The following is a 26,743-nucleotide window of genomic DNA, read 5'->3' on the forward strand; positions in this document are numbered from 1 at the left end:
TTACCCCTTGATTACTGTAATTAATTAAACACTATGGAATTGCACCCTGAAAAGGCTTCATGTAGCTCATTCAAGACACAGCAAGCCACTCACTAAGCAACACAGACTACCAAGCATACATCACCCCTGTGATCTGTCTCTCTTTGCTAGTTCTGTAGGGATTGCAGAGTCAGGTTCGATATTTCAGTCCTCCTCTTTCAACACCTCCAAACAACAGCTCCCAGTTGCTTAGGGAGTACTATACTCTATATGTTCATGACTTCCATTTACCGTTAGAACAATGAAATGGTCTTCTTCAATAGTGAAATAAACCTGGACAGATAACAGCTTTCTTGGCAATAGGCCTTCCAACCTGGAACTTGCTCCCAGAAATAAGGCTAACAAATGTCAAAAACTTGAGGGCAAAATGCAAAACCCACTTCTTTGACATAGCTGGCACATATTAATGCAATTTCAAAATAATAGACAATAGTCCAGGTCTTCCAGTTGGAGGTGAGACAGAGAACTGGGCAAATGATTAGTGATTTTGGGTGCCCAACTTTAGACATTTTAAAAGAGTCTGATTTTGAGAAAGTGCTGAGCATCTGAGCCTCTGAAAAACCAGGCCTCTCTAAAGGTGCCTCAAGTTGGGCACCAAAACCAGAAGCACAAAATCATCACTAGTCACTTCTGAAAATCCTGGCCAACATCTTTATGTGAAAACTTGATCATTTGCAGAGGTATTCCGATAACACGCTGATTGGGATCATATTAGACTCTAGATAGATGGATAGGTAAGAATAGACACATTATGGTGATAGGCCAAGTGCCATAAAAATCTGGCACTTCACTATTATTTATTATTTGTAAAGCAGTGACACCTACTAATCACAGCCCAAATATGCTAGGCACTATAGAAACATACAACAGAGTAGCCCCTGTCCCATAAAGCTCACAATCTCAGCGAGGGTATTAAGTACATGTGAAATTTCAGTGATATAATTGATTTTCTTCCCAGGATTTGGAACAGAAAACTCAGAAAGTACAGGAAGGTCTTTTATGCAATAAACTTTATTCACTTTCTGAGCCAGTCATCCTATAAACATGCGACTAGATTAACAGTAAAGATACTGTGAGAGGGAAAGCCCTTGCACAAAGCCTGCTGGTAGTGACTGAACTGCCATTCAAGACACCGCTAAGGGATTACATCCATTAAGATAATTAGTACCAAGCTTTCTGCAGTGGTAAAAATGCCAGTAGAGACAGGGGAAGACATGGTGATGGCAGGTTTGTTTGTTTGTTTGATGGAGAGAAGAGGGACACGAATATCTTATTTCATGCATAACACAGGAGTGTTATGGATAGAATTACAGCCCCTTTCTTTAGTCTCCTAAATTACAGCCAGTCGCTCATTCAGCCTACAACCTCTATTAAAGCTGGAGAGGAGAAAAATAGGTTTGTCCTTGTGTGTGCCTGTTTTTACAGAGAAAATTGTCTACGCATAAAGCAAGAAGAAATAGTCTTGAATCACAGGAAAATATACTTTCAATGTCTGTACAAATGATAGATCAACAAAAAGGTGACTGAACATTAGCACACACTGGATGAGAGTCTGTGGAATTGAGTCTGAGCTACCACAAAGTGGAGTTTATAGAATCTAGACATGAAATTACCTTCCTTCATCAAAATTAGAGGACAGTTTTAATGAATTTAATTCTGAAAGGGACCTGAGCAAATATCAATCTCCCTTTGCTCAACAGCAGAGCTAGAAAATAGCCTCTCTGGGTGAAATTCACCTAGCAACACAGGTCCTGCAGTGCGCGCCAGAAACAGCTGACAGCTGCAGAGCACACAAGGGGAGATGGGGTGATGGGGAGAGGTGGTAGAGCCATGGCTGTCCTACTTGCCTTCAGCAGATCTCACTTCTGCACTAGGAGGGGGCAAGCACCAGAGTGTGGCCAGTAGGCAACAATTTTGTTTGGCAAAATTACTGAGGTTTCAAATTTTGTTTTAATTCTGCATTGGGGAAAAAACACCCAAGACCTTTGGAATGTTTTTGTGAAAACGTAATTTTCAAAATGTCTGTTTTGGGATGAAAATTCAAGGGAAGGGAGGCATGAGTCATAGCAGAGCATTTTATCCCAGATCACCTGAAATCAGGGAGAGTAGTCTCTTTATCATGAGTCTTCCACATCCCAGGCCAACACCCTATATATCAGTGGCCAGCTTGCCTGCAGTTTGGTGGAGCCACTGACCATGAACTCCTGGGTAGGCATGCACACAAGTCACCGTTCCGAAGTTGGAGCAGCATCCTGTCTCTGGACCACAGAGATCATTTTCTTTTATTTTGAAGTATTTATTATTAGAGTTAGTGGGGGATTTTTCACAATTTTTTTTAATCACAACGTGTGGATTTATAGACATCAAAACTTTTAGCAAAAACATAGTTCTGACTAAACTTTTGTTGGGAAGGTTTCTCCTGTCTAGGATGGGAACTTCTGGTTCGAGAGAGACAGAAAAAGAGAGAGACAGAGAGATCCAGAATAGCCAATAGCCTATTTGGGGATAGGTGGTTGTCTCTCGTTTTTCAAGAAAAAATTTAAAAAAATCTAGGTTTCATTCCAATGTGGAATGAAAAGAAATATTGAAAGCCTGAAAAAAAGTGTCTCTGAAGAAGTGGGTTTTTTATCCACGGAAGCTTATGCCCAAATAAATCTGTCAGTCTTTAAGGTGCCACTGGATTCCACATTGTTTTTGTGGCTACAGACTAACATGGCTACCCCTCTGATAATTGAAAGCCTGAAATCATTCATGAAAAATTTTTGGTGTTTCAGCCAGCCCTATTTATTATCGCACTCATCACCACCTAGGCCACTGAGCATTGCGCAAATGCAAATGTATTAAGCATCATATTGTTCTTAAGTATTTTATCCTCATTTGAGAAACAAGGAAACAGGCAGAGTGGGATTAAGTGACTTGTTCTCGGTCTCGTAGAGAGCCTGAAGCAGAGCCAGAAATGGGCCTCAGATTTTCCAAGTCCTAGTCCTATGCATTAACCCCGAACCTATCCTCTCTCAGACTTAATTCCAACCCTCCTTCCCATCCAGTCCATGAATGATTCACTTGCACTACACCCATTAATTAGGGTTGTCTACAGATGTGAGAGAGAGACAGAAATTCTCCCAAAGGAAGCAATGACTGGCTAACACTAATCAGCCATAGCAAGCAATTTATATGCTTTCATTGCTGACTTTATTGATACTATTTTATAGCACAAAGAAATGTAAGGAAACCAATACCACCAATTAAATAGCTACAACATTAGGCCAGACTTACCCAACAGTAGTGACTAATCTGTTATCCATGTGCCATATAAATACTATCAAAGGAGGAAGGTAATGGGGTTACTTATTGAAGCTGGGAATCAGAAATCTGCTACTGACATCTGAATTCTTCCTGTGCCATCAGATGTTGCTCAGGGCATGAACAAGACTCTACCATTCCTGTCTATACTGGGCCACCCTTTGCATGTTCTCTGCGTTGTTAAGTCCCATACATTTTCCTTTTTGGAGTAGTGTTTGATAAAGGCCTCTTTTACATGTTCCCCAACAGTCCAATGGCATGTCCATCATGGTAGGAGCTCTTGCTTCATAACATATGTCCCCCATATTTCCATCTTTGCTGACATGATGTTTGACAATGCCTCAGTTTTCGCACCTGTAAAAAGAAAACATTTTCTTTTTCCCTACTCTGTGTCTGGCCTGTCTATTTAGATTGTAACTCTTTTGAGCAATAAGTCTTGAGATCTATGTACAACAGCTAATACAATGGGGCCTGATCTCAACAGAAGCCTTTGTTATTATTTGTTCAACAGTAACACCCAAACACTGTCTAGGACATAAGAATATTTAACTACCTCAGGCTCAATTATTTAGGGTATGGATGGCACTTTGAGACTGAAGGAAGGTAATTAGAACAACATGACCAGAAACATCATAAAACAACAGATATTTTGCAAAAAAATGGAAAAAAGAGAGAAGTTTGATGCCACAAGCAGTATAAAAAGAGAAAGCATGTTATCTGGTGATAGAACCCAAATTTAGGACGAAGGAAAAGAGGGCTGGATTTTGTTGCTAGCCATCAAATAATAATATGTTAACTTTCTGCATGAGACATGAAGTGTCATCTTTGGAGGGATCTTATGGCAAGTGAAATTTAGGTTCATTTCCCAGAATTGTGAAAGTAATCTTCTCCATTGGCACAATCTGCATCATCAACTCCAAGCCTTTCACTTCAAGCCAGTAAAGCAGAACTGCTCTTTTTGCCCACAAAAGAAGTTTATTTTCCATCCTTTAAGCTAAGCTTTCCATCCATGTTCACTCCAAACAGGACAGAGGTAGCTGAGAAATAGCAAGAATAAAGAGCGAACGGCTTCATGTTGGTGTCTGCAAATTCCTGTTATCAAACAATCCAGAAATAGAAGCGCAGAATGTTTTCTACCTTTTTTTTAATTCTTTGGGGGGCAAGAACTGTCTCTTTCGGTATATGTACAAGAACTAAGAGGCATCTAAACTGTACCTGACAGGGAACAATATGAGCTCTTTATGTATGAGGATTATCTTGGTGTCTGCTAAATATAACACAGTGAAGTCTTTTTATCCACAACCATCCCTATACTGCACTGTCAGTATGCTTACACCTGTCGTGGAAGCACCAGCTGTAAAAGGCAAGAGAATAATTCAGTCTCTATACCCATCCAGTCCTTAGCCTCAAAACAGCATCTGAGGACAGTTGTGCCAATTAATCCCAGCTGCCTGGAGGCTCATTTGTTCGATATTTAGCTGAGACCAGATGTTAACGAGCATATCAGATGCTAGCTGGCCAAAGCAAAGCCCTACATTCAACTCATTATTCTGTCTGTAATGTGGTAACTTTGGAGTGCTGCACATGATCAACTCCAAATTTTCAGGGACTATTCTGGGCATCTATGGGCAGAACTCTGTTGATTGGGAGCAAATATGAACATCAGAAAAGTCTGATTCAGAGGAAAATCAGGGGCCCCACACTTCCAGCTGGGAAGGCAAAGGAACCTCTCTAATATGTGTGGGTGGCAGCAGGAGGTGACAGAGGCAGAGGAAGGCAGGGGGCAGAGACACAGAGGGGAGCACAGGGTCCCTGCTGTGGTGGAAAGGAGAGAGGAGCGGGGAGAAAGAGGACAGAGCTCCTTGCATGAAGGAGAGGATAAGGGAATTTGAACCGAGTTCCTGACAGAGCTGTGGTGGGAAATAAACACAATTACTGATTCCCAGTCCCAGCCCCACCTCCCCCAACTCCAACCATTAGATAAGACTCCTTCCCTGTAAATGTTATACAGAACTAAACATAGTTTATAGGTTGATTGCGGGATCTAAATTCAATATTATAATCTGGCTTCTTTCAATGCTTGATGCTTATGTTTGTGGCTGAGTTATGCACTCCTGCCTTCATAAACAGTTTCCATTTTCATCAGGCCCTCTCCACAGTGCCCGCAGAACTTGGCTCATATGTGCAGTAAAGAAAACAGTCAGCAGGGCTAACTCTGACATTTTGTGATGGGTTTGCAAAACTATTTCTCTCACACAGTTTCTGTGCACCCAGGATCATGCCATTATATGTAAAGCTTCCCTGAAAATCATCTGCTGATCCTGCCCAAAATTCCTAACGTATTCTATCTGATCTTTGGTTCTGTTCCCCTACCCTTCTACTCCAGGAGACATGGAGTGCAGCATGTAAATTTGTTTCCTATGGTACACACACAACTAATTCATGGGAACTAGGACGGCACTGCATGAAATATACACCACTAAAAGTAGCATGTTTCTGAACCAATGCAATATTAGCAACTCCCTTGCTTTGGCTATTAAAGGGCCAAGACAGACACACAAGGTCCAGCTCAGAAACCAAAACACCATCATAGGTAGGACATCTTACTATAAACCTTTTAGGGATAAAAGAAAAATAAGTGAACTAATATAGTATTTATTTTAAATAAAACACGACTTCTGGTGTTCAATTCATCCTTGATGAAAAGGACACCAGATGCTTGGATTTTTGAAATGGCTTCTCTAAATGTACAGAAAAGCACTTCACATTTGTAAGGAAGAAAAACGTGCCTGTTCTTGAGAAAAGCTCCTTCATTTATTTCTGATGCAGAGAAAAACAGCACATGCTGTGCTGAAAAGCATTAACGTTTCATACAATCGCATACAAACTGACATTTGCAATACATTTTCCACACAATTATCTATGTACACTAAAAAATTCCGTAAAGCTCCATTTCAGAGACAGCTTATACAGTATAGGGTGCAATAGTCTTTTTTTCATGTTCTGAGCAACATAAATGTTTCCCCTCGAGGAACATTGTCACTTTTGACCGATGTGAGAACTCACAAGTGGAGATGAGGCAGACGCTTAACAAGACTTAAGGTCAGTAAGAAAATCTCTCAAATGGAACATTTTAATTAGGTCCACCAATGAAAACAAACTACAAGGAGGTACAAGGAAGAAAATAAAAGAGAAAAGTTTTTTAAAAAAAATCATTAGATACTTGTGGAAAAGAAGAAATAAGGGTAAAGATTTCTACAGTGCTTTTATAAAGTAACAGCCTTCTGACTGTCATTCCCCCTCCCACCTCATGTAGGTGTCAAGTGATTTTAAATTTTGTTTAAACAAATGCGTAAACTCAAAATCACATTTAATTAGGATTCCTCCTCTCTGTATAAAAGTAGCTGGTAGGGGGCAGCAATATGGGACACCTTTTCTTAATGGAATTAAGGTACAATTTTATACAAACCATTTTGTTCTCTATAGTTCCTTATGCCACTGTCATCACTGTAGTATCTGGGCAACATCCATTAGTATATTAAGTGATTAACTACATCTACCACATGTAGTTCATTCTGAATCTCAAGGCCCCCCTGGGGGGAAGAATGGATGTGCAATGGACTGTACCAGTTTGGAGCAGAAAAGGGGAGTTCAAAACTTTCATGATTTTTTTTAGACAGTCTTTGGTAATCCACTTGTAAAATCTGTGTTACATCCTGTAATGCCTAATTCATTACATAAACATTATGAACAAATGTACTCACAGTTTCCAACAAAGGAATTAAGTGGCCCAGGAGCCGTGACACACCAGAGGCAATTGTGATGTGGTAGATTGGGAATCTATGCCCAAGGTTCTGACTCAGTTGCCACCAATGGATTTGTGACTATGGACAAGTCCTTTAACCTCCTTCTCTCCACCTCAGTTTTATTATCATTTTGGGGATTGGCTTATTTTTCCATAGAAAACATCAGTTTCATCTGAATGAAAGTTTCCCCAGGAGATGTCCATTTTTTATTTTTTTTTAATTTTTTTTTTTTTGAGGAAAAATGAACACTTCAGTTTTCAGCAACCAAAATGTTTTGAAAATGTTTTGTTTTTTGGCAACTAAACACTGAAAAAGTTCAGCTGGCAGATTTCGTTGTTGTTGTTTTGGGGAGGTTGGGGCCCTACTGGCTAAATTTTTTAAGCTTCAGATGCCAAAAACAAAAGAAGGGGAGGTGGAAGGGGGAGGACGGTTATCAAAACCTCAAAAATTCTGTAAAAATATATATATTATCAACATTTTTCATGGGGAAAAACAACTATTTCCTGATTAGCTCTAATGCTCACCTATTTTTTTGTGAAGCGTGTTGAAATATATGGATGAAAGATCATGTACAAGTGCTGTTATTTTTAGCAATATGGTGTGTAGTTATTATTAGCAATATTTTTATTCACTATTTATATTGTGGAAGTGTGACAAAGTGGGAATTTTCTGTCATATTTTTATGAATCCTATGTGTGGGTCGATTTCCCTTATATGCCATATTGTTACCAGTGAGTAGAAAAGGACTGTTTGCTCTCAGGGCAGGCTAGGATGTGCTTGAGACTAAGTAAAGTTTAGCTTTAAGTGAAAGCACTCTTGTGTTGTCCTGTTTGTGCCAGCCATCTATTGGCTGTATGGCTGTCTCTCTCCTGATTTATTTCCTGACACCTCCTCGCACAGAGTAAAGTTACCAAGAGCTTTGGATTAAAAGAACCCTGGGTAACAAGGAGACATAGGTATGAATGTCACCTACCTGTCTGAGACTAAACAGGTCATTGGAAAAAGACTGGTTGAAGCTGACCCTGTATCAACAGAGAATTTGTGAAGCCAATGGTGAAGTCAGTCAGCAGGACACTGACACGTAGGGACCAATGATCCATAGGGAGATAGAGTTCCCCATCTCTCAGCAGAGAAGCTAAGCAACATCCTCCAGCTCAAGAACAAGGGACTGGGAATCTGTGAGGTGAGGGGATAAGAGTTGGAATGAGTTGGTGCTCTATCACCAGGAGTCTCACCATGGAGATCAGACAGAGAGTTTGAACAATGGGGTTCACTACAGCTTGGCTGGGCTCTGTGCTAACCACAATGGCCTATGCTTTAACCTTCAGTTCCCTATGTTAATCTCAGTGTGTTCTATGTTGTGTTCCAGTTGGCTAATAAACCCTATTGTTTGAGTGTCACTGTAAATGCTTTTGAGCTACACAGAGTTCTTCAGGTCTGGGAAAGGTACAGAGTGTCACAGCTAAATACAAGATCAAACAGATAATTTAGCATAAGGAGTTAGCACATATTCTAAGGGACAGTTCAAGGTGAAGTGGCCTATTAACACCCCTGTTGTCATAGGACAAAAAGGGGGATTAGTGGGCTACAGACTGTAGTAACAAGCCATAAATCCAGTGTCTTTATTAAGAGCATGATCTCAACAGAATATATTATTATTAAAATAGTCACTAGTAAAAACAGTGCTTTTCACCTTCAAAGCTCTTTACAAACATTAATGAATTTAATCCACACATTATTAGATATGGAAGCTAGTAACTCCTTAGCTGCAGTCCCAGCTCTTCTGCTGACTTGAAGTGTGACTTTGGGAGATCACTTAGATTAGGACACATTCCTCAGCAAGCGGAAATCTGTAATGGCTATTAGCCAGGATGGGTAAGGAATGGTGTCCCTAGCCTCTATTTGTCAGCTGGTGGAGTTGGATGTCAGGAGAGAGATCACTTGATCATTAACTGTTAGGGTCACTCCCTTCGGGGCACCTGGCATTGGCCACTGTCAGTAGACAGGATACTGAGCTAGACAGACCTTTTGGTCTGACCCACTATGGCCGTTCTTATGTTGTGCCCCCAGCCAGCCAGAGGTGCCTACTTTTTTCTGCTCTTCACATTTCAGTTCCCTGGTCCAGAAAACAGGGATAATAATACTGGCTTCAGTAACACAAGTTTAGTTAAGTTGCTGAACAAAGACATTGGCATTGAAGGTGAAGTGATGAACAGAGCAGTAACAAACTCATTTTCAGTCCATAGCAAGAAAGAAAATAAATATTTACTTCCCTACCCCCCGTTAATTTGGCCTTGAGTCAAAGTATGAGGATTAAGCAAATTTAATTTGTGTACAACAAGTTTAAACGACCAATGTATGTGAGATGATACTTTCTTCGTTGCAGGCTCAGAAAACACCCCTTTAGATTAGTATAAAGGGAAATGAAAAAAAGGATTTTGCTGCCTTTCAATACACCCCATCATTTATAATGGTGATGAACTGCAAGAATTTATTTTTTTGCAAGATTATATTTTTACTCTAAAATCTTTGCACCACTAATTTCCATCAACCCTCATCTTGGTGAACATGTAGTCGTCATCAAAAGCTTGAAATCAAAGGATAAAATGAATGATGAAAGCAAGCAGGCTTAAAAAAATACCCAAGGGACTGAAAAGTGCTTTTCTAATATTTGTTGGCAAGAGAACTAAAATGCTTATAAATGCCAACTAACGCTACACTTTATCTTGCACAACTAAGAAGAAAAGCTCACTTCTCTGAAAACCACACTGAGAAGGTTGAAGTGTAAAAACCTTGGTGAAATGAAATCAAAGGTTTTTCCTCTTTTAAAATCTATTTTTCCTTTAGAAACTTTTGGAAATCTACCCCATAAAGTATGTATGAGGTGGATAGAATCCTTCCATTGGAAAGAGTTAACAACTTCTACAAATCACCCTGCCCTGTAGCAGCAAATGAGGAATTTAGACAATCGATACTGTATTAACACATTATTTCTCTTGATGATAGCAGGGCACTCCTACCAGCAGCTGTTTCTCTGAACAAACCAAGTCAGACTGTATCCTGTGGAGCAACAAAAGCTGCTCTGTAGTTCAGAGGTTGGGCACCCAAAACTCAGGGTACCCAAAATTAGTTGACAGTTCTGAATATTTTGGCCCAGGCATGCTGACAGGGATTGCACTACTGTGTCCTGGAGCAGTTGCAGACCCAGCTAGAGGGTGTGTGTATATATATAGATAGATAGATAGATCCGTATTTATGAAGCTCTACATTTTGAGTTATACCCTGCTTTTACTATCTAAAATACAAAATAAAGCATCCTCAGTCTGTCTCCACTTATTTGCTTTCCCATAGCTCACTGTTGGAGTCCAAATTTCCCAATGATGGTGGGAAAAAATCATGTTAAAAACGTGAATTTTACAGAACTTGGAGGATCATAAAGAACACTAAGTTATCTGCTATTTCTTTTTTGCTCACTGTAGGTAGCAGGTTCAGATTTATTGAAAAACAAGGTGGGTATTCTGCAGGGTATAGTGTTACCTACCAATGGGGTAGGCTATAAACAAATAGAAAATGTATACAGTGTATAAGTTACTGTGGGTTGGCAGCAGTGAGAACTTTTATAAATAAAATTTTGTGTAATATTTATGCCTCATCTCTCACCATCAGTTTATTAAGGAAACACAAACATCAGGTTGCCATGGGAACAAAACTGTTTGATGTGTTGCATCTCCCACAGATTCCAGGATTGTAGGAGCTATGAGTTCCTGCTGAGTTCCTGGTAAGCCTGACTAGAATGCACATGGAGTGTGACAGTTTAAACAGAATGGGCCAGATTCATCCACAGTGCTACCATGAAGTTATTTTTTCAGCCTTTAGAGAGCAATGTTAGCAAGTGTTTATACCGGCTCCTTTATCACCATCCATACTAAGAGAACCCTTGTGTCCTGCAACTCCCTACTCTTCATTAAACGTAACCTTCTCCACTTCATGGCTTAAGCCTTCCCAAAAGAAGTTGGAGAAATCCCTCCCCTAGAAGGAAGAGCCTACTGCTACGATCTCAGAGAGCAGGTCAGAAGACAGCCAGACTCAAACTCAAATGAATCCGAGGAGGTTAATTCAATTCGTGCACTGCCATAGGCCCTGAACTTGCACACATGGAAGTCAATCAGTTTTGCCATTGAATTAAATGGAACAAGATGAGGAAGAGAAAGCCCATAAACAGCAGACCCCTGTAAGCATAATAGCCAGCTATTTACAACAGAAGGAACTGTCTCCTTTAACCCAAGTGTTATGAGTTTGTGGTTTTGTTGCTGAAGGTCCCAGGTTTGACCCCTGCTGACAACTGATTTATATACCAGGCCACATTTCATTACATTTGTAACTCATCATCTCCCCCTTCCCAATTGCTTTTCAGTTCAGGTTACCCACCACCTACGATTAAAAGAAATGCCACATTTTGGGGAACAAAAGGTTAAATGTGATGGAGGTAGGAATTTGAGGTGCAAGGGAGAGAGGCTGAAGAGCATTATTTTGATCTATCACGTTACTGCCATTTTGAAGGAAAGCAACAAAACTGTGAGTCAGACCACACTGGCTAATTGATGTCCTATGTAAACTACAGATGTTAATTCTGTCATCAGAGTGCTACACTTAATTAGGCCCCCGTGATTCACTGGCGCAAAATCTTATATATAGGGCATGATTTTCCTGAATCTGTGGCTTGACTTCTGCATACGTTATTAAATTAATGTGACCCAACTGCACAAGGGATTTTTTTAAAAATGAATGCAGCCCCTGGCTGAAAGAATAATTACCATTGCAAAACTGTTAGTTTACAAAGATCTTCAGAACTCATTCCTTTTAGCCTGACTAAGAAACATTCATAAGGATTTAAAATGTATAGTCCTGAAGGTAGGGATAGGATGCTCATTTTTAAAACACATATATCCCATATAGCTTATTCCTACAATGTGTGTGTTCTTAACCACTAAACAAGATCAACTAGAATGTCTTACACAGAGCATTTCTGCTATGGAGTATCATTTCACACTATCCTTTCATGAATCTCTTTTAGGATTAAAGACTATATTCATGCATTATTCCTAAAACTAATCAATGTATATGTTCTAGAGGAAGTAAAGACACAAACCCATATCGTCTCCAACTGGAGAAAAGCTGACTTTTAGATCAGCACAGTTCTCCCATTCTACTGAAATTTGCAATAACACATTACTTTTCTCACTTCCAGGCACTATGCTGTATTTTAGAATCTCACAGCTATTTGCTCTGTATTTACTTAATACATAACTACTGTGTTTAAACATATCTCTACAGATGTTTTAATTCAAAACCAACACTGAAAAGGAGATCTAAAATTCATCACACATGCCTCTTTCTGCCATTCATACTCCATGCTTTTGTCTGATGTGCCTTAATCAATAAATTGTCCTAATATAGCTGATAAGGTGGAAGCTAAGGCAAAACAAACAGCACAGAGGCCAAATGCAAAAACAAAACATTTTTTACTGAGACATTAGCTACGTGTTCATAATTAAGGTAGAGAATCGGAATCCTTTCCAGGCCGCCAAATGTTGCTTACAGCACATACAAAGTTTTGCCATCCTAGGCCACTCTTTGCACATGCTCTATGTTGTAAAGTCCCAGGAGAAAAGTAAAAGCCCAGCAAGGGAATATCTGAATGTTACAGAATGAAGAAACCAATTTAAATATGCATTTAGCAGTAAGAATAGTTATTCAATTTCATGCCAGCTGTGACTTGCAAATAAAACATACTAGTTATATGCAGACACTTCTTGAGGAAATTGCCACATTAGTTGGATAGTTACCAGACATGCCAAAGGAAAGGCTTTGTCTTGTATGCGTATTTTACACTCCTGTCTCTCTGTATAGCTGTTATAGCATAATGTAGTACTATAGTGCTATAATAGAGAAGTAGCACAATCTAGTCAACTGAGTAGGATGACCAGATAGCAAGTGTGAAAAATCGCGACAGGGGTGGGAGTAAATAGGTGCCTATATAAAAAAAAGCCCCCCAAATCAGGACTGTCCCCATAAAATCAGGACATCTGGTCACCCTAGAACAGAGCATGATGCTAGGAACCCCTTCAGTTTTGCTCCTGCTGCATTGTGCAGTCTCAGATACACCCTTTGACTGCTCTGGGTCAGATTCTCACGTGTGGCATGGCTACTTTGTTCCATACCTCAGGTGTAACCGTCCTAGGGAGGATCACCCAACACAAGTGTGATCTTCCCATAGCGAAGAGATACCATATCTGCTCTCACACCATCCTTTTTCCCAGCTGCCAGCATAGCTAGAGAAAAGCAGCATGGCCAGGATATGCTACATCATGCTGACACCAATCTCTGACATTGTTTCCACCACTTGTAGTTGTTTTAAGGTACAGCAGCCCTGAGACTGCCAACTGCTGAGCTCAAAGATTTTATTCCTGAGTCACACACACACACACACACACAAAAACCCCAACGCTCAGAACACCAAAAATCCATTTGAGTGGCCTGGCTTAATGTCCTATACATGTTACAACAGAGCATAAAAGATGTGCAAATACATACAAAACAGGACGGGTAAAATATGCCTCATTAACCATAAAGTTGTATATTCACGCTCCTACTACTCAGTCAATTTCACTATGTGTCAAATCCTGCCCTCCTTGCTCAGTCTAAACTCCCACTGAAGCCTGTAGCCACTGCTCGATAAAAGTGGATGTTTTAAATCACCAGAACCTAACTTTCCACTCTACCATAACTGAGTTCCACCTGGGAGAAATGTAACACCTTTCGGGAAAGGGCCACTCCTTTGTACTCCTGCATGATGAACATGTTGGCTCCAAAAATGCCGATGTTGTAAGAAAAGCATATAGAGTGTGGAATGGCGTGGTGAAGCACTAGAATGGGTTACCTAAGGAGGTGGTGGAATCTCCTTCCTTAGAGGTTTTTAAGGTCAGGATTGACAAAGCCCTGGCTGGGATGATTTAGTTGGGAATTGGTCCTGCTCTGAGCAGGTGGATGGACTAGATGACCTCCTGAGGTCCCTTCCAACCCTTATATTCTATGATTCTATGAGCCTCTGGGTCTATGCTTCACAAATCCCAGTGAATGGAAATCCCTCGCACAGAGACAGCAGTTGGCAATTCCAACCCACTGGGATGGAGCAGCACCATAATAGTGCTGCTTCCCCAGAGCTTCTCCCTCAGACTCAATGGAGAATACCCACACAAACACCTGTTACTCTGGGATCATGTGGGTTTCCTGCATTGCACCTCGCAAGCCAGTTCTACTACATGCTTGAGGGAGCTTTTCAAAATTGCCTAAGGGATTTAGGAGGACAAGTCCCATGCTCCTAAATCCCTTGCACACTTCTGAAAATTCCACCTTCAGCATTTATAAATCATGATGATAGGACTCTCATTCACACAAGACTGAGTCAAAATAGTCTAGTTCAGTTTCATAAAAGAACAGCCAATGAAAGCGTTATAGCAGTTTCCAAGGATATAATGCCAGTTCCACAAATATTTTTGATAACAGGAAACCACTAGGTTGTACACAGAGAAATACCATTCTATTATATTCCTGAGCAACAAAATTAGAATTAAGAAATGCTGACAACAGCCAGTTTCTTGTTCAATTACCACAGAGTCCCATTAAAAAGGCTATATAGTTTTCAGTTACCTAACAGAGAAACTTTCTAGTTTGCTACAAGGTATAAAAACATAATTAGTAACTGAATTTCTGCACAAGAGGTTGTTATCCTCTGGACAATTGTGCTGATGTTCCTTTGGAAACAGTCTTGCTCTGTTTTTTAGTGCTTTTGAACAGAATATGCTTTGTGATGCAGTGAGGAAAATCTTACATTGTTTAGCACTGCAGGGAGTTTTGCTACAATACAGATAAAAGTGGTGCTGTATAATGCATTCAGTTGGTATAAAACATACTAATTACTAACGTGGGTTCAAACCAAAAATTTGGGCCCAAATGTCCATGAAATTGAGTAAGTTTATTTCTCTTATTACTACTATTGATTCATGAAGATGCTACCTTCATCTCCTTCAAATCTCTCCTCAAGACCCATCACAAACACAAACCGTACATCCAAACAATAATGACTAGACTGAGAGGCAGTCAGGGAGATGTTGGGGTTTTTTTTTCTATAATTCAGATGATTAATTATGCACATGGCTAGACTATGTAATTTATCTTATTACTGTTAGCCTCATTCTCTAACCAGCCTCCTATTGCTTGTGAGGATACTTGCTTGCATCTTGTCTTAAATGAAAATGTAAACTTTTTGGGATACAGACTGTATTCATATCCATTAGTACAGGTACAATGTCTAGCATTGGGTCCCTGGGTGCTACTACAGTCGTACAAATAAATAGATGAGATTATCTAACAATAGTCTAACCGGATTTTTAGTGGAAGATGGGTGCAATTTTCAGAAGTCTTTAAGAGACTTAGATGCCTAAGTCCTATTTTCAAAAGTGATCTTGATACTCAAGACCCTGATCCTCAAAGGAATTTGAGGTGCCTAACTCCCATTGAAATTATGCTATTTCCTCAGTCTACAAATATCAGCTATATACAAGGTACTTGCTACACATTAGCCATCTGCACTCATGAGCCATTCACATGTTTTCCCAGTTACACTCAGTTATACAATTGAAGACAATCTCTTTGTGAAATAGGAATAAAGTTGCTAAACTCAATACGTAGCCTCAAAGACTGTTACATTTAATCCAACGTGCAATGGAAATCACTAGGGCCGGATTTAGGGGCAGGCAACCCAGTCAACCGCCTGGGGTGCCAGGCTTAGGGTGCTGGTTTTTTTGTTAGCATAAGTAAATACAGATTTACAGATCCTAGTGTGCAAATGAATCGTCTTATATGACAGGGATAAATCATGCATGCAAATCGATCAAAGTTGTGAAATGGGCTGCAAATGCCATTAAAAAAAAAGTATTCAAAATTTTAACAAATGAAGGGTGGGAGCACCAAAGTCACTCCTCTCCTGGGGTGCCATCTGGTCTATGGCCATCCCTGGAAATCACCCTTGAACTCCCATGCTTGGCACTGTGAGCTGAATCTAGTGCTAACCACCAATGTATCTTCTATCTACAAAGATCTTCCAGAGAACAGCCATCAACAGCCACAGACCATATTACATCTCCCTAATGAACCAAAGAACACAGACAATTAACAAACTAGAAGGGAAAGCCACTTCTTGGGCTAATACTAACCCCCACTGTTTAAAACAATTCTCACTGAAAGAGCAACTCTGAAGCTTAAGCCAGTCAAGTCTCTTGTATTCCTTGTTCCACAAGATCAGGGACTGGATGAATTCACAGCCTGAGATGGTGTGACTAAAACATGGGAAACAAAAGTAGATTAAAAATATTATATTTTACCTACAGCATCATATTCTAAGTCCCAGAGAATTCATTCTATTTAAGATCCAGAAGTCTCAGTTTATCACTATTAGGCATTTAGCTAATCGGTGTTAATTCCCAGAGTGGTCTTCGAGTAAGCCAGTAATGACTCCACCTTGAAGAGGCTACTACAGAGATCACAGTTCAAAGCAAGCTTACCCCATGCTTCACTAACTTCTAAAGCCAGATGTTTCCTGAGTTTGCTATGTAATACTGATCCTTACCATCCCATCACCAAACACACAGAATTCTCAAAAATCCAATGATAGTCCATGTCAGGTCTAGCAAGAAAGTAATCTTTCTTACTGAATGTGCTTATCAGCCTTAAAGCAAAACACCCTTAAGGAATACAGAGTGGGAGTTCACAACATGCTGCCTCTTTCTTTAAATAACTATTGGATTTTCTGTCATTCCCCTTGCTTTTACAGAAGAGCATGCAAAGAAAGATGGGCAACATATGAATCTAACTCATCTACCATTACACATTAAGATATTAAAATCTCAATGCACAAGTCAGTCTTCAGCAGCTCTAGAGATGACCCAAACTGTTGCTGAATCTTCTGTTTATTCTTTGGGGCCTTCAACAGATCTTCCCGAGTTGCCAGGCAACTGTGATAATATTGTTAGGTTTATGGTAACAGCCATAATGCCTACCTTAAAAAAAATGATGATAACAATTATGTAAAATAAGATTATTTTCTTTGTGATCAAAAGTATCATCATTTTGAATATTAATGTCTAAATTTGCTCAGTCAAACCACACAATTCATATAATTGCTCTGTTAAAAGTCAGTGTTAACAGCAATCCTTTAGAATATCTCTAAAGCATGTGTTATTAGATTCAATTATTTGAATTATTCCAAGTTCTGTACAGAGCAGCTGCAGGAGAAAGAAACGTGTATACAACCCTTCCATTTTATGTAAAGGATTGCTAGGAAAAAACACAGTTCAGGCACATCATGGTTGAAGCTTACTGTGCTTCTTTAAAAGGGCTCCTGGGTATTTTACAATATCTTCCATAAAATTTAAGATGTCCTGGATGGGGAGAAAACAGGTGATGCAAGATTCATATATTGCAGGGAAACAACCCTACACTGGAAAAAGGAACTACATGAAAAGAGAACTTCTGCACTTCTACAATTCTAAGAAAAACATCTGATTTTATCACTGTATATACTTTGGTCACCCTAAAAAGCAAGCTGGAGTTGTGCAGTGGCTAGATGTCCCTATTTTATTGGGACAGTCCCAATTTTGGGGTCTTTTTCTTATATAGGCTCATATTGCATCCCACTCCCTGTCCCAATTTTTCACATTTGCTGTTTGGTCATCCTATAGCTTTCAGATGTGGGCATGCACATGGCTGTCCTTGTCATAAAACTGGCTTCTGCTCACATCCATGTATGCAACAACAGAAACATCTTTACAAGCTAGAAGAGTGTATTGTGTGTGACACCAGGGTCAACATCAAAGGGTAGATGGTTCAAGAGCCCATATTCTAAGGACAAGAAACAGGAAGACTGTTCCTGCCTGCTATTCCAATCTTGAGAACTTAAAAGCCGAAGTAGAAATTCTCTTGTCGTTTCCAGAATCCAGTTATAGGACTTTTGTTATTTTTTCCACTAAGAACCTACAGCATGGAAATAGGGATTTCATGTGTACAATTTTATCTACATTTATTTTGTTACATCAAACAATCTGAGGCACATACAGTGGATGACTAGTCACAATTTCTACACTCTTAAATCTGAGATACTGCAGCTGTTTCCCATTAAAGTACATAGGGAAACTGCTGCATCTCAGGACTTGTCTACATTACCCGCTGGATTCGCAGGTAGCGATCAATCCAGTGGGGGTCGATTTATCACATCTAGTCTAAACATGATAAATTGACTGCCGAGTGCTCTCCTGTTGACTCTGGTACTCCACCAGGATGAGAGGTGCAGGCGGAGTCGACAGGAGAGCGTCGGCCATCCACTTACCGCAGTGAAGACACCGCGGTAAGTAGATCTAAGTATGTCAACTTCAGCTATGTTATTTACATAGCTGAAGCTGGGTAACTTAGATCGATCCCCCCCCCCCACACACACACACCTAGTTAGGACAGCACCTGTCATAAACAGATAGCTAAGGTTTGACATGTTTTGTATATTTACGTGTACAGAGGTTACAAGAAAACCAACACGCTGACAGAGAAATCAGAAACAGGATTTTCAGAAGCTCCAAGGAGGAATTATGGTGGTGTTTTGTCTTCGTTTTGTCTCTCTTTCTGTGCTCTCTCGCTATGAGAGGATCTTCTCCAGCCTTTCTATCTTCTGTTTCCCAGTTGTAGTAAACAAGGTAGCAACAATAGGTTTTTATAGTGTTTTGTATTACATTGCGTGTAATTGCTGAAGGTTAATTGTATTTCTTTTGAATACGGCTGTTTATATTCATATTCTTCTTTAAGCATTGACCTGTATTGTCACTTTGATACAGAGTTATATTTTTTGTCTTTTATTTCTTTTATATAAGCTCTTTTTTTTAAAACTTGTTGACTTTTCTTTTTCTAGTTTATGGCAAGGTGGATAGGAATCTCTGTTGTGCAGGTTTTACTGTCTCTCTCAGGGAAAACTGGAGGGGGAAAAGAAGGAGGGGAAGGTAAATTGTCTCTCTGTTTTGTGTTTCAAGGATTGAAGCGGGAAATCTCTAGTGATACCCAGGGTGGGCAATCTGGGGAAGTAAGAGAGAGAAGGGAAGTGGGTTTCCTTTGTTGTGAGACTCAGGGCATGCTGAGTCTTGGGTTCCCCAGGGAAGGTTTGGGAGACAGGGAGACGGCACTGATTCCTGTCTGTGGCGCACAATATCAGATCAAGCTGGTCATTAAGTTGTGAGTTATGCAGGCACCTCTTTCTGGACTCTGAGGTTCGAATTGGAAGTATTTTGATAGCCCTTGCTATTCTCTGTGGTAACGCCTGCAATAATGTTACTAATGGCAACCACATAATTCCTCAATATTTTAGTGAAGTTCTATGTCACAGATTTCACCATTATAGGTTCCTTCACTCCCTTTCATCACAATTTATAACGCTTTTTATTATTTTTTATACACTGTTGTCCCATGCCTGCATTATAAATACGTGCCACAACGCTTCCCCAGCAGTTACCTACCAGAATCATATGATAATATCTGTGGTATTCCCAGACTCTGATCTCGGCTATCATCAATTATTACTGCTAGTGTTTTAGTACAACTCTCATATTAACTTGTAAAAATTTAACTGCTTGTATGTCTCAGAGATATCCCATTTGAGAGTGTTCAACTCCCATTATGCTGAAGGAAGGACGGTCAGCGTTCATAGTATGGTCATGACCATTGAGGAAGAAGAAATCATTAACAAAGAGAGCAGGTGATGGTATGTTTTGCCAGCTCCACCTAAAGTACTGATTAGCCTTTACCCTCTCAAGAGGCAGAATTCACTAATTTTCAAGTATATTAAAAACCTGATCAGGTACCATATAAGCCCAACTTCTATTAGACTTGATCAGCAGGCTCAGTATTCTTCTGGCTCTAATATCAGAGACGGTCTGACCACCACCAGCCAACCGTTTTGAATTTTTGAGATGTTCAATTCAATGTATCGGGATACAGTTCTGAGCGAACGATCCAATTCTGTTATAATAGGGGAGATAGGCTCACAGGAAATTGAGATTAGGGGAGAACAGCCTACATATTATATTCAGCTGTAAAGTTTGGGGAAGGTTTAAATAAATGTTATTGCAAATTAGACTGGATTCTTGCTTCCCTCATCTTCAGTCCCATGATCCACGCTACTGAGATCCAAAGCTTACTAATTGAAGAAAATACTCATTTGATGATGAAAAGAGAGAGAAGAGAGAGAAAGATAGCAAATAAATTATGCTTAAGGTCATGCTTAGTATATGTACATTGAAGCAATAGTTACCTAAGAATATAGCTAAGTAAAAACACTTGCAAAATTTATATGTGATACATTTTCATGATTTCTCTCTGCACGACCATAAGGCCATGCCATATAAAAAAAAACAACAAAAAAACACCAAAAAAAAAAAAAAAAAAATAAAAAAAAAACAAAAAAATAACCAAAAACACACACAAACAAAAAAAAAAAAAAACAAAACAAAAAAACCCCAAAACAAAAAAAAAAAAAAAACAAAAAAAACCCAACACTCTGCCAATAACTGTAGTAAACTACAATAATCATGAGGAGGGGCCAGAACACAAGCTGCTGACTCAACTCATAATGTTTAGGCAGTGTATCTAGATGTAGAATGCAAGTGAATAATGTCAGAAAAAAGAACAATAAAATGTTCAACAGACAGAGCCTGCATTCCCTAAGATATTTATTGTTACCCTTCTTGCACCATAAAAACAAACATAAAGCTTACTTTGCTTTTGTAAACACACTTAAAAAGACAAAACAACAGAATCCTTGTGCACCTTAGAGACTAACTAAAATTATTTGGCATAACGTTGTTGGATAAAACAACGCTTCATCAATGCAATGGATTGAAAAATACAGTAAGCAGTATAATAATGAAAAGAATGGCCAAAGGACTCACAGGACAAGACTGCCTCGTTGTTTTTGCTGATCAAGAGTAATCGCTACACTCTTAAACCGATAAAGCAGTTTGGAGTGATGGTTTTTTTTGTTTCTGCTTTTAAGACATAGCAGCACTTCGTTTTCAGTGTTTAAGCAGACACGAAAGTAAATTCTCCATTCTCCATGACTCTGATAAGCCCAACTGAGTATGTGTCCAGTTCCGACACCTCACTTTGGGCAAGATGTAGACAAACAGGAAGAGCCCATGAGGGCAAAATAATGATTATGGAGATATAGAATATATGACTTACAAGGAGAAAATTGAAAACACCGGTTCCTTTAGTCGAGAAGAAAGACGGGGGAGGGCATGAATCTTCAAGTACGTAAAAGGTCATTATAAAGAGAGGTGACTCTTTCCCCCCTAGACCTACTGAGCGACGATTCATGTAGGTAATAGGCTTAAAATTTGCAGCAAGGAATTTAGATTAGCTATTGAAAACTGTGGTAATAGTAATGCACTAGAAGAAATCCCCTACGAGGTTGTGGATGCCTGTCAGTGGAGGTTTTAAGAAACAGGTTATGACCAACACATGCAGAGATGATCTAGATAATACTTAATCCTGCCTCACTGTAGCGGGTATGGACCAGATGACTTATCAGGGTCTCTTCCTGTCCTACATTTATATTATTCTATATTTCAGAAGCTTGGGAGAATTGCAATTGCAACATGGCTTTAAATTATTTATCTTCTGCTGCCTTAATAATGCAAACTTCTCATTCAATTCTAGTGATCTGTCTTTCAAATACATTTTTCTCCTTAGCACAATGGCAAAACTCTCTCCACAAAGTGAAAGTAAATAGTTACCATAAAACAAAAAGTTAGAAGCGATATGCAGTATAACAAGTTGTTTCACATACCTTAAAGCCAAGACAGTAAGGATCACTATTTCCAGAAACCTTTTCATGAAGGCATATTTCTAGTCTTGAGTAACAATCTCTAGATTAATCTGCTGAAAAGGAAGAAATTATTCTATTACATTTCACGACAAATTTCATGAGGAAATCCAAGAAGTTGGAGACGGTTCAGGTAACAGTCCTGGGAATAATAAAAGGATTAGAAAACCTACCTTATAGTGATGACAACATGCTCAATGTATTTAGCTCAACAAAGAGAAGGTTATGAGGTGACTTGATAACAGTCTATTAGTAACTATATGCAGAACAAATATTTGATAATGGGCTCTTATACCTTTCAGAGAAAAGGTATTACAAGACCCCATGGCTGGAAGTTGAAGCAAGACAGGTTCAGACTCGAAATGAGGCATACATTTTTAACACTGAAGAGGATTCACCACTCGAACACTTTACAAAGGGTTATGGTGGATTCTCCAAGATGGCAATTTTTAAATCAAGCTTGGATTTTTTTCTTTTTTTAAAAAAAGATCTGCTCTAGGAATTATTTTAGGGAAGTTCTATGGTCTTGGAATCCATGAATCTAGTTACCATTATACAGTAGTATTTAGAAACACACAAACAAAAGATGCTGTTTCCTTGATATCCAAAACCCCTCACAAGATACATTTATGAAGGCTTTGTTACTCCTTTTCAAATGGTTTGCATTTAAACAAAGAGTTTTCACTCTACCTGAAGAATTTAGAGCTAATTTTTATTCAAAAACAAAGAAACAAAAACCTTCTATCCAGCATGATCTAATAAATAGGACCATAGGTTAAGAGGCAACGAGGTAGGTTCCACTCCTAGCTCTGTTATTAACCTGCTAAAGAAAGCTGGGCAATCTCTCCGTGCCTTGTTTACCCCATCAATGAAATAAAGACAAAACTACTTATCTTACTACACGGGGCACTTGAGACTTCCTATCACATCAGGCAGAGGACCATGCCTGGCACTTAATCTGACATGGTTAATAGCATTCCCTTTCATTTGTGCTGGACCACAACAACTTTGCATTCCCTGCTGCATATCACATATGGACTTGCAGGATCAAGAACTCCCTGCACACCAAAAAAACAAACAACCCACATTTTGTTCACTAAAATCTAATGTAGAACCTATTTTCCCCTACAAGCAGAATGAGACTTGTTTAATACATGAGAGAGGAAACCAAAGCTGTGTGGACATCCAAGTGTTCTCACGTCAGATCAAACTGTCTATATTTATTTCACAGACCATTAATCAGGGTATAAAACATTGCAATCGCTTTTGGTTGATTACTTCTTTATTAAGTGTTGCTTTGCTAAAAAGAGCATTTCTTAAATAATCTAGCACGTCAGCAATACAACTCTCACTCCAATTCCACAGCCAGCTCTGAGTACTAAACATTTATTCTCTAACTAAAATATTTCACACATTGAAATTTAAAATTAATTATAAATGCAATCTGTCATCTGTAGCTCACCAATCTCCCCCTCCCCCCCCCTCATTCCAGTTCTCTGGAATGTGGGATTCCATACTCCTCCACTGGCCAACCTTGTCACAACCTGTGCATTGAAATAAAAAACAGCTCCCCACCCCCATCATGTGAAATATAAGAGCATTTATTTAATTGTTTCTCAAACACATCACACACAAAAGCAAAATGTCTCACTCAGTAATGAGAAGGCAGGTTGGTGCAAACTTAAACAGAGCTGCTACTTGTCCTGCAGGATCTTGGTACTATGTACTAACTGTAAACTAATACAAAGATACTACAGATAATAAAGTAATCCCGCTGCTGCTACACAATCACTGGCAGCGTAATATGCATTAAATTAGAAAGAAGGATCGATAATAACTGAGAGGTGCTTATTATAATCCACTGAAAACACAGTAGCATGCTAGTAATGAAAAGGCTGTATTACAAAGAAGGGCAGTATCACCTCCTTCCAAGGTCTGCAATTGAAATTCACATTGGGAATCCATAAAACCATCAGAAATGCTCAATTTTAATTGCAAAGGCTTCAAACATCACCAAGCAAAAGAAAGAAATAATGCAATAAAACGGTATGACTGCAATGTGGGCCCATGAAAATTGAACCATTTGTACAATTGTATTGCTAGAACATAATAACTATGTTTAGCAGTCACACTAGAATCAAATATTCTGCCCATTGGAAAAAAAAAGAGAATAGAAAAGGATGAGGCTCTCTAGATATGCTAGGACTGTATTCAAAAAGTCAAAGGGGAACCTAGTTTTAAATAAAAGAACCAAAGCTGTAAGGTTAATAGGAGCATCTAGTGCCAAGTTTAGCAGCCCCCTGGACAGCCTCTTGGGAGGTAGGGCATTACACAGCTAGGGAACTGAGGCACAGAGAAATTAAGTGACTTAACCAAACCACACAGGAAGACTGTAGTGGAACATGGAACTGAACCCACTGCTAGAGTCCTAGCACAGCCCCCTAACCAATAGTCCATCCTTTCCCCTTAGCTAGTGTAGCATTTGCTTTGCACTGAAAAAGCCAAAGATGAAGTAGTCAAGTGCAGTAGTAGAAAGCCAAGCAGCCCATCAGTTACAGTGCATCTTCACTACAAGGGACTCAGCCTGGCAAGCGAGACAATAAAACAAAACACTGCTGCCTTCAAAGAAGAGAAAGAAACAGCATTAGCTCCACACTTAAGCCATATTTTGCCCTTCAAAGTACAGACAGAAAGATAATTAAGGTGACAATGAATATCAAAGCCGCAGAAGTTTAACACGATGAAGCAAATGATATTTCATTTGGGGAAAAAATAATTCCTTGACAGTCACAAACGCATATTGTCCTTTTTTTCCTTAAAAAATAAGAGACTTTGAAATGATAATGTCTGTAGTGGTGCATATTACACTCATTATTTATTGGGCCTGATACAAAAACAGCTCTTTCCCTGGGCCATCAATAGGCATGTTTGCTCAGATAAAAGCTTCACTTTAGCAAAGCAGTTTATCTGTCTTACAGTTTTATAGCTTAAAAGATGAATTATAAGATTAAATCCTCCTTACTGCTAAGCCCTAGAGAGAGCCACATTATAAATATCTCATAAGAGGTTAGGGGTTTGGACATTAATAGTCAATATTAGAAATCTGAGACAGGCATTCCAAAAAGGCATTAACGGTAATGGGGCTTACACACACGAATCAAAGGAGAACAGCCAAAGCCACTAAGTTATGGGGCTAGTCAGTTATGATACATATTTTTGTAAGAAAACCAACACTAACCAACTATTAAATAGGAGTATGTTCTAAATCAAGGGTTCTCAAATTTCATTACACCACGACTATCTTCTGACAGCAAAAATTACTACATGACCCCGGGAGGAAGGACTGAAACCTGAACCCGCCCAAGACCTGCCACTGGCGTGGGGGGGGTGGGGACAAAACCAAAGCCCAAGGGCTTTAACCCCAGGCAGGGGGCCCATAACCTGAGCTTCAACACCTAGGGCCAAGCAGTGGGGCTCGGGTTAGTTTTTTTGCCCCAGGAAGTCTAACGCCAGGCCTGGTGACCCCATTAAACCACTTTGGGGGCCCAACCCATGGTTTGAAAACCACTGTTCTAAATAATTTTCTGGAATACATCCACTTAGAAGAAATAAAAAACAATTAGGTCCAATCAGCCTATGACAAAGAAATCAAAATTTCTTCCATTTTGCAAAGGTTTAACCATGTGTGTAACTTTGCTTGTGTGAATAGTCTTGCTTAGGTCGATGGAAATACTCGTATCAGTAAATATATTCATATGCTTAAGTGCCTGAAGTGCCAGGGAGCCAAGCTTTACATTGGAACTAAAAGAATTAACAGGATGGAAGGTGAATTGTAAAGTCCACAACCTCTTTGACCGCAAACAGGGTAAAGTTCTTTTTTCACTTCAGTTGTGCCGTGGACTCATTCTGTACTTGGGTAAGTCACTTGATTGGTTTAAGTTTCTCCATTTTTTACAATAGGGACAGCTCTACATAACCTCAGAAGACCCTCAGACATATTTAATTAATCTTATTGAAAGTTTAAGAGATCCTTAATGAAAGATCCTTAATGAAAGATGCTAATGTGTTATTAATATAAAACTAAATCTCCTCACAGATTGAGGAATTAGTTTGAGGCTGCGTGGTCTAGTTTTTAAAGGGTCTAGGGTTCCCTGCAGTTGCAGGAACTCTGGGCCCTTTAAATCCCCACCAGAGCCTGGCTGCCAGAGCTCTGGAGGTGATTTAAAGGGCCCAGGCTCCCCACAGCAGCTGGAGCCCTGGGCTCTTTAAATCATCACCGGAGAAGCCAGTACAGTCCAGCACGGCATACTGGCTGTTGCCGGCAGGGCCGGTACAACCATTTAGGCGACCTAGGCAGTCGCCTAGGGTGCTAGGATTTGTGGGAGCGGCATTTTCTTTGGCAGCGTCCGTGGCAGCCATATCTTTGGCCGCCCCGGTCACCTCGGTCGCCGCCGGCATTTAGGCGGAGTGAGCTGGGGCAGGGGAAAGCAGGGAGGGCCACCTGCAGCAAGTAAGGGGAGCGGCGGCACGCAGGGGAACCCCCTGCACCAGCTCACCTCTGCCCCACCTCCTCCCCGAGCATGCCATGGCTGCTTCACTTCTCTCGCCTCCTAGGCTT

At 39.8% G+C, this 26,743-nt stretch overlaps 1 protein-coding gene across 1 annotated transcript in view; it reads right to left on the reverse strand.

The window, feature by feature from the left end:
• Positions 1–26,743, reverse strand: part of NAALADL2 (N-acetylated alpha-linked acidic dipeptidase like 2) — a 912,012-nt gene that overhangs the window by 699,575 nt on the left and 185,694 nt on the right. The window contains exon 3 of the mRNA XM_075068381.1: positions 22,090–22,181. The gene's annotated coding sequence lies outside the window, so the exon portion shown is untranslated. The remainder of the gene's footprint in view (positions 1–22,089; positions 22,182–26,743) is intronic.

Source organism: Chelonoidis abingdonii, chromosome 8 (genome assembly GCF_003597395.2).
Source record: "Chelonoidis abingdonii isolate Lonesome George chromosome 8, CheloAbing_2.0, whole genome shotgun sequence".
NCBI classification, from domain to species: Eukaryota; Metazoa; Chordata; order Testudines; family Testudinidae; genus Chelonoidis; species Chelonoidis abingdonii.